This window comes from Lagopus leucura, unplaced genomic scaffold (genome assembly GCF_019238085.1).
Source record: "Lagopus leucura isolate 7727_CA_CO unplaced genomic scaffold, USGS_WTPT01 Super-Scaffold_100018, whole genome shotgun sequence".
NCBI classification, from domain to species: Eukaryota; Metazoa; Chordata; class Aves; order Galliformes; family Phasianidae; genus Lagopus; species Lagopus leucura.
Window position 1 is genome coordinate 150,250 of NW_024962272.1, and position 14,077 is coordinate 164,326.

A 14,077-nucleotide genomic window follows, 5' to 3' on the forward strand; every position below is an offset into this window, starting at 1 on the left:
AGGAATAACTGGTAGTGCAATAGCAAGAAAAATTCAACAGCACTATTCCTAACGATTGCAAAAAAATTTTCTAGAATATTTTTCTCAATATACTCCTAGATTTATGTAAATCTGATATTTTGTTTTTCCATTATAAGTCAGTTCTTAACTGCAGCCTTCCTGCAGGTATTTTTGTCTTCCGAAGTTCTGTGATCACACATAAGTAGTCTGATAAATATTTTATGCCTTTAACTGAATACTTCTAATTACTGACTTGAATCTTATGCAAGAAGACATTAATGACTATCAACTCCAAAAGTAACTTGTAATGGGAGTGATAAAGATACAAAATACTAGGGAAAAATGGCATTCCTTTTCCTTCTACAGAGAGCTGAAAGAGACTTTCCGAGTAGAATGGGCTCCTTTGAGGAATGGAGTAGAAAGAGAGGGGAAATGGGAAAAGGAGGATGTCCAAAATAGACAATAGAAAAGACGCTTAAAGTGGAGAACTTTCCCTGAATACAACAGGGAAAGGAGTGGAAAGAAGTGGAAAGAAGTAAGTGTGTAGTTTTTTTCTTTCTCTGTATGCTTTTGTTTTTGTTCCTGCTTTTTGGGGCAGAGAGTGGATTATCTTGTACTGAACAGAAGGAAAGAATCTAAAAGTGGAGAAAGGGTTGAAGAGAATCTAACTATCAATATAGAATTATAGTACTGGTGCACTGAAGGCTCAGCTTGAGAAGTACTTTGTGGCTTTGCAATCCCAGTAGAGACAATGCATTTGTAGTTTGGTGGTAAAGGGAAAAATATTAAATCACTTTTGTCAAAGTCATGCTACTGCACTGGAAAAACATGAAACACTTCATTACAGAAAGGGTTGTTAAGCATTGGAATAGGCTCTCCAGGGAGGTGGTTGAGTCACTATCCCTGGATGTGTTTATAAACCGTTTGGATGTGGTGCTCAGGAACATGATTTAGCAGAGGGTTATTAGTATGGTTAGGTGGACTTGATGGTCTTGCAGGTCTTTTCCAACCTGAGCAATTTTATGAGTCTGTGATTCTACAATTCTATTTGCTTGGCAAAAATGCCTGAGCCCGATGGGCTGTTGTGATCTGGTTGACATCTGGTCGCAACTGGTGTTCCTCAGGGTTTAGTATTGGGTCCAGTTTAACTCAGCACTTTTATCAGTGATCATGAAGGGGTAGAATGCACCCCCAGTTTCCAGATTACACAAAGGTGAATGAGGGTGCTGATTTTCTTGAGGGTAGGAAGGTTCACGAAAGCATCTGGGTAGCTAGGCTGACGGGCTGTCTATCAGCGAGGCTACATATTGAGTTCAGCACTTGTTTTGCAACAGGCTGATGCAGTGCTAGAAGCTTTGAGAAGAGTAGCTGGAAAGTTGCCTGGCAGGAAGGGACATGGAAGTGCTGACTGACAGCTGACTGAACAAGAGCGAGCAAGGTGCTCAGGTGCCCCAAAAGGCCAACAGCATCTTGGCTGGATCAAAAGTAGTATGGTCAGCAGAACTAGGGAAGTGATTGTCCTCTGGTACGAGGCACTAGTGAGACCTCACCTTGACTTCTGCATTCAGTTTTGGTCTCCTTGCTACGAGAAAGATACTGAGTTGCTCAAGTATGAGCAAAACAACTGGCAGAAGTGCTAGAAAGACAGATGCCAGTAGTGGGTGAGGAAAGTAGGCTTATTTAGTCAAGAGAAGAAGAATTTGATGGGAGATATTACTCACTACAGCTATCTGAAAGGAAGTTCCAGTTAGTCAGCTGCTTTTCTTAGGTGAAAAGCAACATAATGTGGGAATTGCAAAGGATGCATGGATATGGTGTTTAGGGGCATGGCTTAGTGGTGTTAGTGGAATGGTTGGACTTGATGACCTTAGGGATCTTCTCCAAACAAAATTATTCTGTGCTTCTATTCTGTGATTCTAAGTGGACAGCAGAAAGCGATAATGTAAAGCTAAAGGACCACTGCAGGGTTGTTTTGTTCCTGTACATTTTCATGGGGCTTATTCTTGGTTGCTTTTGGATGAAGATCTCTGTATGCCTTTGGTCTGATCCTACTAGGCAAGTAGGAAAGCACATGGCTTGGAAATACTGTACTGAGAATTAACTCTTAAGATCATGTTCTGCTACTGTTTAGGTGCAGAAAAAATACAAGTAACAAATTAGTTTGGTTCTCAGTTATAAAACAAAACTAGTCTGATAGTCTATATATTAAAGCTGTTTGAGAGAAGACCTTTACCTTTGATCTTGCAGGTGGTTCTAAAGCAGTCTGTATCTCTGTCAGTAAGCGAAAGGTGTGGTAAGAGCAGAACTATCTGGAAAACCAAAGATGACTGGGAGCGTGGAATGTAAACAGTGAAAACAGTCAAAACTTTCAAAATGCTTTAAATTTATCTTCATAAAGTTGTAAAGGAGCTTCAGCAGCTGTAGCAAATTCTCTAGAGATTTTTTCAATACAGTAGTTAGTTTTACAAATGTCAAAATGGCTGTTATGTAGCAGTCCTTAGGAAAACAAAGAATTATTGCTTCATGTAGCTGAAATGAATGGAACCAACTGCCTCATAGGTAGTGAATGTGAAGAACTGAACTTTTCTTTCATTGTTTCATAATTATCATGGAGTACAGATCTTCTAGAAATCCTTATCGATACTCTTGCATTGCAGGATTAAATGTAGCACCATTAACTGTAGAGATCAAAAGGTTTGAAGGAAGAAAAAAGGACTTAGCTGGGAGAAAGCAAATGTCTAGGAGCTCAATTTCAGAAGCAAGAAATAAACCTGTCCCGAGTTTCGTACCCACCTCCTGAATTCACACATGAGAGCTGGTGGACTGTGCAACACAATTCCTTCAGTTCTCATCTTCTTTGTAGGTGCTGGGGACACAGCTAGATGCCTACAATCCTTTCTAGTTTGGCTCACTGTGCATCTCAGCTGGAAATGAAAATAATGCAGCTTCTTCCTTGTAAATTCATTCTGCTTGAGAGTGGCAGATCACAAATTACTGTTGGAACCATAAGGATTAGAGCTAGTTTGCTCTTCTGGTGGAGTATATTGCTGCAAATATTACCTGCTCTGATTTCTTTTAGTAAGACCAGTTGGCTCTCTGACATTTTTGTCAATAGTTGGTTCTCCAAATAGTTTGTTCTCTCATTTGGAATATACATTTTATATCTTCTTGTGCCAATCTGTCTCAAGTTTATTGTGGAACAAGTCACTTTCACTGTTACTTTTACTCTGCACAAAACAGTAAGAATATTTTAAAAGTAATTTTGAAGCCTGTGTTAGCTTAGTCTTGTTCAAGAGTTCTACTGAAAAGCCTCCTTTATGCCTTTCTCTGTGGCATACCCTGGTAGTCTGCTTTTCTCATAAATATATCTTTCCCTACCGCTTCTCATTTTCTGTCTGTTTAAAAATGATTTTGTAAGTTTTATTTATACTGACATCAGACAAAAAAGGGCTGCAAATTTCAACAGTAGGGGACTTGTGGTTTCATACTTAGCATTAACTGCTGTGGAGATGTTTTCCATTTACTCCCTACATTTAGACAACAAGAAATGACTGAAAATCCTTGGCTGCAAGATCTTTATCCCTGACCCCTGAGGCTCTGCAATGTAATAAAATTCTTATCTATCCTTTTCTCCAGCACTCTGAGGGAATCCTTAAATGTCATCAAGAGTGAAGGAAGATCTAAATTTCGTAATTTTTGTAAGTTTTCATGATTTTTCATATTCCATAGTTTTTAAAACAATAATATCTCCATACTATCAAAAAGGAGAGGAGAAAAAAAAAAAGCCCTGACCATCAGTGGTGTATTTTAAAAGCAGCTACTTCTCTTTCTAACTTCTATTTACGTGTAGCTATGATCTGGATGCCACGGGAATGGAAAATTCATTGGTTTGTTGCTCTGGGGTATTAAGTGTAATCTTTATTATGCGCTCTTGCAGTATTTGTTTTAATGGTCTGGGGATGCTGAGTAGTTTCAGGTAATCTAAGGAAACTGGAGTCTCAGAGCAATTGTTCTCTTGGGTAAGCCTGGAACCGTATCGTGCTGGGCATGGGATGGTAAAGCCCTACATACTCTTCTGTGTAAGACAAAAATATAGAGGGGCAGAAAATGAATTAGTACACATATCTACCCTTTCCCAAGGTTTCTATTTTCCTGTACCAGCTGTGACTCAGTGTGATATTTCCATCTTCCAATCGAACCAAGGCTCCTGCTATTATTTTTTTTTCTGCATCTTAAAGCATATCATCTCTATGGCATCTGTTACAGCCTTGCAGCGAATAATCACCATGAAAAGGTATCTTCTCAGAATTAGTTTAAGCTTCTTCCCAAATTTTCATTTGTATTCAATTATACTTCCAAAAGTTAAAACAAAACAAAATGATGTCTTCATTTCCCCCTCCACCCCCAACTTTTTTTTTTTTTTTTAATTTTTTTTTTTTTAATAGGAATCTTATTGAGTCTGCAATGTTGGTCATGCTTAGTAAATCATTGTATATTTTATTCTACCTTCTGGAGTAAAGCAGGTTCTAACATGCCAGTTTTTGCATCTGTTCATGCACAATAATCATCTGGTTTTTTCTTCGTGTGTATTTAGGTTATGCATGTATAGCAATCCACTGTAACTTAATTAGTTTTAAATAAGGTGGGGTAACTGCTAAGTGACTGAGTAGACTTCAGTTAAAATTCAGAACCTGGTTCTTTACCCAGCTGAAGATGAGGAGGTGAGAGTGCAGTGAGAGATGTCTGTCTTTGCTGGAAAAGCTCAGTGGGGAAGAAGTATAGGGATAGAAGAAGCAGAAGAACTGCTTTATTTTGAGAGCTTTGTTCTCCAACTCTTGTGTTCTAATCTGCATTTAGAGCTAGGGATTCTCAAATTTCTCAAAATTAAAAAATTGCTAAATCTTCTAATCTGTCATCTCATCTCCCTTAATTCTCTTGTTTTTGCCCATGAGTTTGCTTTTCTTGTTGCACATTCTTTTTTCTGGCAGAGAGCAGGCAGTGAAAGTTGAAGTACTTGAGTGTGACTCAGATGCTGCACTTATACTGCTTAACAGGTGATAGTCTGAGAAGTGGATAATTTGGCTTTAGAAAGATTTTGCATCCGGTGAGATGAAATTATTCATCAGAGAATGAATCCATTATGCAATCTTGCTGTCAACAAAAGCACGAAGGAAGACAGTTAATCTCTACCACTTTTTTTGTTACTTCGCTTCTGAAGGGGTCACTAACCTCCTGCATGGATTATGGGAATCATCAAACTACTTTTCTTCAGAAGAAACCAATCTGTCACATCTGTCTGAAGTGACCGGCAGGATCTTCCCACGTTATACTATCCGTACATGAGTTCATAGTGATGTATGTTACTTGTACTAGTAGCTTGATGAAGTCAAGTGTTTAAGCAGTGGTACTATCCACAAAACAGGAAACAGTTTGGGGGAAACAGATACAGCTATCCAATGAAGGAGACAAACCTCACTTTTAGAATTCATCCATCATAAATGGGGATGGAAGAATTAACAAGGATCCCTTTTTGTGATTTTGTTTTTATTTAAAGTCTACACAGTGATGGCATTTAGATTAGATCAGAATGACTGAAGCACTAAGAATCCTGCTTCTGCTGAATGTGTGAGGAATATCTTAGTCACCTATTAGGCTCTCAAAAATACACCCACAACCTTTGATAGAGATGTTAATGTAGAGTTGTGTTTGTTATATAATTCACTTTTTTGGAACTCTAAAAAGTAATTGGATAGAAATTCTGGAAACAGCTTATGGAATCATTGTGTTCTTTGCTTAAGGTGCATTACATGTCTCTCTTCTATGTCTTTCCCTCTTAAGGATTATTCTTTTGCGTAGTTTTGTTTTGTGCATTTTTTTTTTTTTAATGTGTGCCCTTTATATTGAACTTTGTGGGTTCAGGTAAGATTATTTTTCATTCCCCTGCTTGAGATTTCTTCTACTAAGACTGAGAACTGAAACTGAGATGCTGTGTATGAGGAGAATTATGCTAAGAATTTAATTTATAAGTGCATTTTCTTTTGCAATGTTTGAGCAGTTTGGGGATTTCAGCAGCACTTCCTTAGTGGTGGTGCTTCATTGCAGCTATTCACCTTCCTTGAAAGGAATTTTGAGGCATTTTCTTCTTTACAATAGAAATCCATTCCGTTAACTGTATTGTGAAACCAATAGTTGTATTAATATCTGATCTATCAGTGGCTTACAGTGTGAAATTAGGCAACTAATTGAGACTCCTTGTATTTCTGTTAAGTCTGGAAAATAAGAATAGTGATTGTTCCATTTAAAGTACCCTAGTACCAAAGTGCAATGCAGACAAGAGTATGGAAACAACTGTGTATTCTAGTGCCTTTGCAGTTGGTAAAGTTTGCCTCTAATATTCTAGACAATCTGATGGCTATTTGTGACTCATAGAAACATGTTCTTTATCTACAATAAAACTGCATTGTAGGGTTTTGTTTTTAAATAAATTTAATGCTATATAAAAGTTACCAACAACATACAAAATAGGGCCATGGTTTGGCTTATCCTATCTCTTGGGGTGTTTTTTGTTCATTTTTTCATCTATCTGTGTACCAGAGGACTGTAATTCCACTTTGACCTTCTTGTTTTGATTAATAAAATGAAACTCAAATGATTTATTATTTGATGAAATTGGCAGGTGGGTATATAGATGTTTGGTTTGGAACTAGGTGTGGGTGTAGTGTTTCTTACATGTACTGGCAGTCAAAGTCCTTACTGTGTGCCAATTAAGAAAGAAAAAAATCAATTTAAAAGATCGTTTATTGGTAGGTGAACAGATATGACAAACACTTAAGGGTAGGAGAGAGTAGCAGGATATCCATTTGTATCAACTGGAAAGCCTTGTCAGAAGTGGCTCATTCAGACAACTTTAATTCCTGCTTGGGATTTCAGTTGTAGTCAGCTTGATTAGAATATACATTTAACAAATATTGTAACAAGTAGTATTTGTAGTAATTTGTCATTTGTTGCATATTAAAGGTAGATGTTCAGGAGTCCAAACTGTGCATAAAGTCAAGAGCTGGTTGTGAAACCCCCTGTTGACTTCAGGAGGTCTTGGCAATTTGTCCCCAAGTTCAGCTGGAAGCAAGTCTTGCTCTGTGCAGCTTCCATGTTCAAACCCCCTCTCTCCCCCCCAAAAAAAAAACAACGCAATACCACTTTGACTGTAACGTGTTACTGGTTTTTAGATTTAGATCCAGTTCATCTACTAAAAGAAATTGCTTTTAATAAAAATTTATCAAAGTGAGGCTGCAGTGCTTTTGATAAACTTTTGGGGGAAAGCTTAGCTGGGTTTATCGTGTTATGATTATGGCTTGTTTTTTGTCACCTGTTTATTAGTTAGATATTAATATTTGTTTTTTTTTCTGTTTTGCCTGGGGATGTGATTCTTGAAGTCCATGAAGGTCTACCCTCTTGCAGCAGCTCCTCCTTGACCCTTGCAGCTAAGTTTGGAATTTGTAGCCTGGCTGAACTGAGTTAAAGCTGCAATTGTGTATATGCATTATGCTGAAAAGCTCCACAGAAAATTGAAGTTGCTCATGAATTTAAGACTGGTCAAGGAAAAATTATGTATTGTTCTGTTACTTAGGCAGTATGCTATCCTGCATGGTTTCTGAATGGGACTGAAGTTAAGCAGAAGGAACTCACGTTTGGCATTACTGAGTGGGTACATCCAGGAAAGTTTCCTTAGAGTTGTTTGAGCTCATCCAAGATTGGAACGTAGGTGGAAGCCCCTGAGTTAAGAACTGAGGTTAAGGTTGTACTGTGGCATGTACTGAGAGACTTTGTTAGGTCTTTGTCACCAGATAGATAGACTTTTAGGAAGCTTAGTATTTGTTCAGTGGGAATTTTGTAATGTAACTTGTTATAAACAATTTATCAATATAAAAATATAGTTATGCTTTAGATATTTCTTCTTTCTTTATAATGTCCTTTTGTAAAGGATCTGATACTAGCACAATCTAGAGTGACACATTTTGAAATCCTAAAAAGAACACCATCTTCTTATCTATCTTCTGTTATCGGTGCTGGTTATATCTTGGATTTCCTTCTGCACACAGTCCAGTAATATGAGTTTATCTAAAATCTATTTTGTATCAACTCCTATTTTAAAACTAAAAAATAAAGAATCTACTGCTTTCTTGACTGTTCCAGCAGTTAGTCTTATTTCTGAGAGAAATAGAAAAATGTATTTCAAACAGGTACTTATGATTTTAATCTTCAGCTACTGTATTTGAATCCTTATTTGCTTTTCATTATATTATTTTCATGAATTTGTCAGGTAGTCTGCTGTTGCTTTTTGAATTAGTGGGGCACGATTCTCGTGCTCTTACTTTCTGCAATTTCTTTAATGTTTTTGTCAGGATTTAATGTAAAAAATCATGATAGTTCTGTCTGTAACTTCAGAGCTGAGGAAAACACACAATACATGTATAAATAGCTCCCTATATTTATCTTATTCAGAAATACTTATTTCTTCCTTTAGAAGTAAAGCAAACAACTAAGTTTGAATAATCTTACTCAGATGAGAGTTCTGTAAAAAATAGATGCATATTATAAGCATTGGTTTCTTCAGTAGAAAAAAAGAAAAAATAAGTTTGCCTCTTTTATATTCCACAAGAAAACAGAGAATTTGATACGTTACATTGGTAAAATGTGGTTGTCTTCATTAGATTTGTTATTATCCCTTATTTTAAACGAGTTGCTCATTTTCATCATTTTTTGTGGAATTTCCACTAGTGGCCCATTTAACGACGAGCCTTTGTTTACTTTCAGAGCCCTGGGTTGTTTTTTTATTTTTTTTGCTTCCAACTTTTTTTTTTTTTTCCTGACAATCTGTGTTTATAGAGATAACGTGATCTTGGCAAAGCTTGTAGCGCTGTATCTTTGCAAAAGCTGGCTGGTATTTCAGATAGGGAACAAGTGGAGGACTCTCAGGCCACTGATGATTAAAGAGGCATTAAGTAAACTATCATGCAAGTACATTTTCCTGAATTATAAAGATAAAATGTCAGTGTTGTTATCATAAATGATTCAACATTATAAAGCAATTAAAAGGGTTTAAAAAAAGAACACTACTTTTTTTTTTTTTTAACATGCTAGAACCCTTCTATAAAAGAATAACAGAAAATGCCATGTTCGTATGTATAATAATTGAACTCTTAAGTCACTCACTATTTAAGAAGCTTTTGAATGCATTGATACAGGCTTGGGAGCTTTAGCATTAGTTAAACTGCCATTTACAAAAATCAGTTCTTTGCAAGTATTTCTTTGGCATTACCTTGAATGATATTGTTACTTGAATTTCTTAGAGGGTCTTTTTTGTATGTGTTTTTTATCACGTTAAGTAACCAGACCCTAATTCTCTAATAATTCACCTGATCTAGTTTGTGCTCCATGACTGTTTGTAGTGTCATTGAATTCATTTATGATTGAGGATGTTGCAAGTAGGAAAGTGTTGCTGTGGTTTCTTTTTAGTTTTGTTTTCTAGGACAGGTCAAGTCTTCAGTAGGTTTTTACTTGCTAGTGCAATACTATAGAAAAATTAAATACAAATATATAGCATCTTATACAGATTGTGATTAAATTGATTGGGATTCAATTTTCTGAAATAAGTCAGACTTAAATGCCCGTAAATAAAATCAACGTTTCAAGTTAGTGCAGCTTATATATAAAGGCTTAGGTTTGTTTTGTTTAAGTAACTTAAAGCATATTTTAAAAAAGAAGTAATGCATCCAAACAAAAGAAAAAAAAAAACAACACCCCCTCACACTCTAAGGAATTTGTACATGAAATTTGCATCAGGTCTTGTCTGTTTGTATGTAATTTCTAAACTGAAACAATTAAGGGAAGCTATAAAAGCAGGGTGGGCTGAAGACTAGGGTGCAAAGGAGACAGTAGAATCTATACCTTTTGGCTGTCTGTAGAGATTGCTGATTCACTCTGACTTAAATGTTATCCTGTTTACTTTCTGACAGTTCCCTTGGCAAAGTGCTAATTCGGTAAAATGCACATTTTCAGATTCTCTTCTGCTGTTGTAAAAGCTGGGATAGAAGTACAGGGTGACTTCATTCACCTAGATATTTCAAACTGTTGGCAATTATCTCTGTTTTACTTGTCTTCTTGCCCTCGACCCCCTAGTTTTTACTGAAAAATGTTAGAGAAGTTGAGGTCAGTTGTATTCTTCAAGCAGTATATTATGCAATGTTCTTGTCCAAGTCAACTTCGCACTTTGCTTGGTCCAGTTGTGAAAACTGGAAGAAGAAAGAAACCAAAAATCACAGAATTGAGGACAGCTGAAGGGGTATATTATAAAAATAATTCAGTGAAAAACATGGTTCATGTATTTATTTTCTCTTTTTGTAGGCAGAAAAGCTGACCGAGGTTGTGATGATATTTTCCATGATGCTCTACCCTGTATGGTGAAGTGTGAAGGTATGCCATTATTGTCTATATGTTAGAGGGTTAGAAGTGTGACAGAAAAGTAGTCTGTTATGATATCCTGACTGTTGAAACTGCAGACACTTATTTGTCTTGGACAGTACAGCAAGGAGGTATAGCAATACAATTCTTTGCAGTGGTTTCTCACTGCATGTAAGGTGACTAAAAATCTCCTTAATTATTTTTGGAGTTGGTTAACACTTCTTAAATTGTTCTGATGCTTGGTCAGTGGTCGGTATCTGTCTCTGGTTCATTTTCTTCCCCTATTTTTTTCATATGCTTGTAAATTCAAGTTGTGTTAGAGGAGATTAAACCTCAGAAGAAAAGTGTTTTGACTCATGTTGAGGGAGTAAGGTCTAAAAAGCTTGTTTTGTCGCCTTTCATCTTTGCTTTCTGTTACTTCCTTCTTCTTCATACCTCCTCCCACTTATAAGACTGAACCTATAAGAGTTTTGTGGTGTTACTTCTGCTCCTCCTTCCCAAGAAGAAAACTAGCTTCTCAACTCGCATGAATTTCTGCACACTATGTAAACATGTATGACAGTTTCTTCAGAGGCAGCAGTTGTACTAACATCTAAGGAGGGAAGTTGCCAAACTGGGAAAGTGAGATAAGAGGACAAGAAAAGGGAGATAGCAGAATTCACAAGGAATGCCCCAAAGACTTCAACTTTTTAAAATCCTGTTCTTGGAACAGCTTGCTGAACCACTACAAAATGGGCAGTTTGTCCTAGTTTTCAATGGTAGCTGGAAAGAGTTGACTAATTTTCCTCACAGAAATGTTTGCCATGAGAACCCTTCATCTTCCATGAAGGAAGAGAACGCTGTGTGTTCTACCCGGATATAACTATGTGATGAAGGATTTGTGCTGTTATTTGCCAGAAGATATCATTTGCGTAGACTTGAAGCTTCACAGCAGTCCTGTTGCTGGAGGGGATAAGGAAGTTGGCTCAGATTTAAGTGCTCTTCAGAAGCTATGGCAAGTGATGGATCATGACTGTTCCATTTCCTCTGCAGTTAAGCTCTTGAGAGCAGACATCTGCTGAGAAATCTCTGCCTCCCAAAGGAAAAGGACAGGTGTTTGAAGGCTGAGAGAAGAGGGACAGTTTTTGAGACTTTCATTTGTGGATACAGGGGCTGTTTTCTGCTGTGTCACTCGCACTGCGATGTAAAATGCATATGGCTTCTAGTAGTTTAGTGTCACTTGCTTGGTTCTTGACAGCATCTGCTAAACTGGCATTTGTTTTGTAATTATTGATGTTGTTCTTTGGCAACACAGAGCTGTACAAACAATTGTTGGTTCACGTTCTGACAAATCCTTCTTCAGTTGTGGCACAGGGAATTGCATTTTTTGAAAAGGTTAACTTGATTTCTTCAAAACTGTCTTCCAGCATCACTTCCCCACTATTTGATATGACCAGTGTGGGGATCTCTTAATGTTTAACAAATCCAAGCAGTTAGAAAGATGACTTTGTTGCTGCTGCGTTGCACTTTTTGTTTTCCTTTGTGCTTTCAATACTTATTTTAACTCATGAATGTAGTTTAACTGTCACCTGTGTACTCTGGATTGGCAGGTTTTTCCCCTAAACGTTGTTTATGACAGAAATGCCTTTTAAAAGAAAAATACCGCTTTCTGTTTCTAGTGGTGAATGAGAATATTTTTTCCACTTTGAAATGTGATTTTTTTTTTTTTTTTTTTAACCTTTATTGCTTTTTAATTCATTGGTAATTTATTAGTATTTGTTTTTACTCATAAGCCAGTACTGTGGTGTAGGAAAGTGGTTCAACATTTTCTGCAACCAAAAGCCACCAGGTAGAATGAAACTACCAGTCAGCAACCTTCAAAAATACTATTTACCTTGATTTAATTTGCCCCAGATATACAGGAACATCAGCTTTTTTTTTTTAATATATTTTTGAAATAAATTACAGAAATAATTAGCGAGTATCTGTCCTGTACTAATTAAGCCTTATTTCACGGTCTGATATAGTAAATAGAATTCCGCTTTCAATATTGCTTATGAAACATAAAATCCAGCATGATGTGGTGTAGTTATGGAAATACCCTTAGTCTCCACAGCTAGCAGACTGTTTATAAGAGAAAAAAACTCACAGTGAGGATGTTCTTGAGATCTCTTTTGTATCCACTTCAGTTTCAAGCAAGAGCATACAGATTGACCTGCTGTATAGTGTCCTGGTTTTGCTGTTGTCATTCTTCATTGCATCATTTCATAAGAATTTGAGAGATGTATTAGGGAAATGAATATTTTTTTCAAGTACCTTGTGTGAGAGGTCTGTCTGACCTACTGTGTTTACTCATCCCACGTCCTCTGTGCATATAAGGCTGTGCAGATGACGGTGGCTCTGATGGACTAAGGAATCTCAAATGTCATGTCTTGGGAAATATTATTTGCCAGAACAAGTTGGGCAACTATTTGAATTGCTTGGAAATTTTCTGATGAAATAATCTTTTGCTGAAGTTTATCTACATGGTGAAATTTAAATGATTTGCAGACACAAACCAGCTTTTGCCAGAGTTCTGATGGAACCCAACCAGAGCTGTTGTCTGTGGGCAACCTTTGATTTGATCGCTTTTTTTTTTTTTTTTTTTTTTTTTTGGCAGCTCACCTACAAAGATTACTGTGATGTCCAGGCTTCTGTAATGTATTTTTCATTTGCTTTTTAGACAACATTTCTTGGCAGCTTTCTTCCTGAGAACAGCTAGAGTAACGGCTTCTTTCAGTTGTGGATAACATAGAAATCCCAATTTTTGTTTCTAAGCAAAGCAACAGACTAAAAGTCTCATGCTAGCAGCTTCTGTCCAGGTAGCCCCTGTGTCGTGCAGGCAGATCAGACCAGGATCATTACTCTTTGCTTGTGCAAGAGTTTGTGGACTCTTGCTGAATTGCTGATACAAGTCAGTGGTTTACCAAGGGAAAACTGTAAGCAAATGTTATCTTTGTTTCTCCAGGTTATTTTACCACGTTTTGTTGTTGATATGCTACAGATCTGTCATCCTCGTTCTGCATCTGCTTGTTACCATTTGCGTTCAAATTTCTGATATATTAAAAATCATTATGTGATATTAGCATAGCTGATGAAATAGGAAAAATTCCTTTGGAATAATCTAAATTTAGCAGTTGTTTCTTGTATGAACCATTGCTTTTCTTGTGTCTATGTATTTAACTTGCACAGGGCAACAAGTGGAGCATGTGAACAAGAGGCAGTGGTAACTGAAGGTATATTATTTCTCTACAGAATGCCTTTAAATATGCTTAAGGGGAGACATTTAGATTTTTGTGAAAGCTGCTTTTGAAGTCAGAACATGTTACCTGGAAAAGGACAGCAGAGTTCCCTTAGTGCAGAGTATGATACAATTAAAATTAATTTACAGTTAAAGATTAACTGTCTGATTAAATTGGCTTCTGTAGTTTAAGCAATGGAGAACTTTCTCAGATTCTTGAGATTGCTAAAGTATTTTTGTTGCTGAGTACTGTGAGTTTGATAAAGTTAGTGAGAAGAATGATTTCTTGTGAGTATATGTGGTGGAAACAGGATCTGTTGTAGTGATTTTTCCCTTTTGGTGAAATACCAGATGCTG

General features: G+C 36.7%; 1 protein-coding gene across 5 annotated transcripts in view; it reads left to right on the forward strand.

The window, feature by feature from the left end:
• The window catches only part of JAK2 (Janus kinase 2), an 87,505-nt gene that overhangs the window by 14,592 nt on the left and 58,836 nt on the right, over positions 1-14,077 (forward strand). For 3 of the 5 annotated variants that reach the window (XM_042877330.1, XM_042877325.1, XM_042877326.1), the window contains one exon: positions 10,405-10,473. The gene's annotated coding sequence lies outside the window, so the exon portion shown is untranslated. Of the gene's footprint in view, positions 1-9,026; positions 9,049-10,120; positions 10,210-10,404; positions 10,474-14,077 lie in introns of those variants that run through there. The other 2 variants (XM_042877329.1, XM_042877327.1) reach the window with 2 other exon arrangements.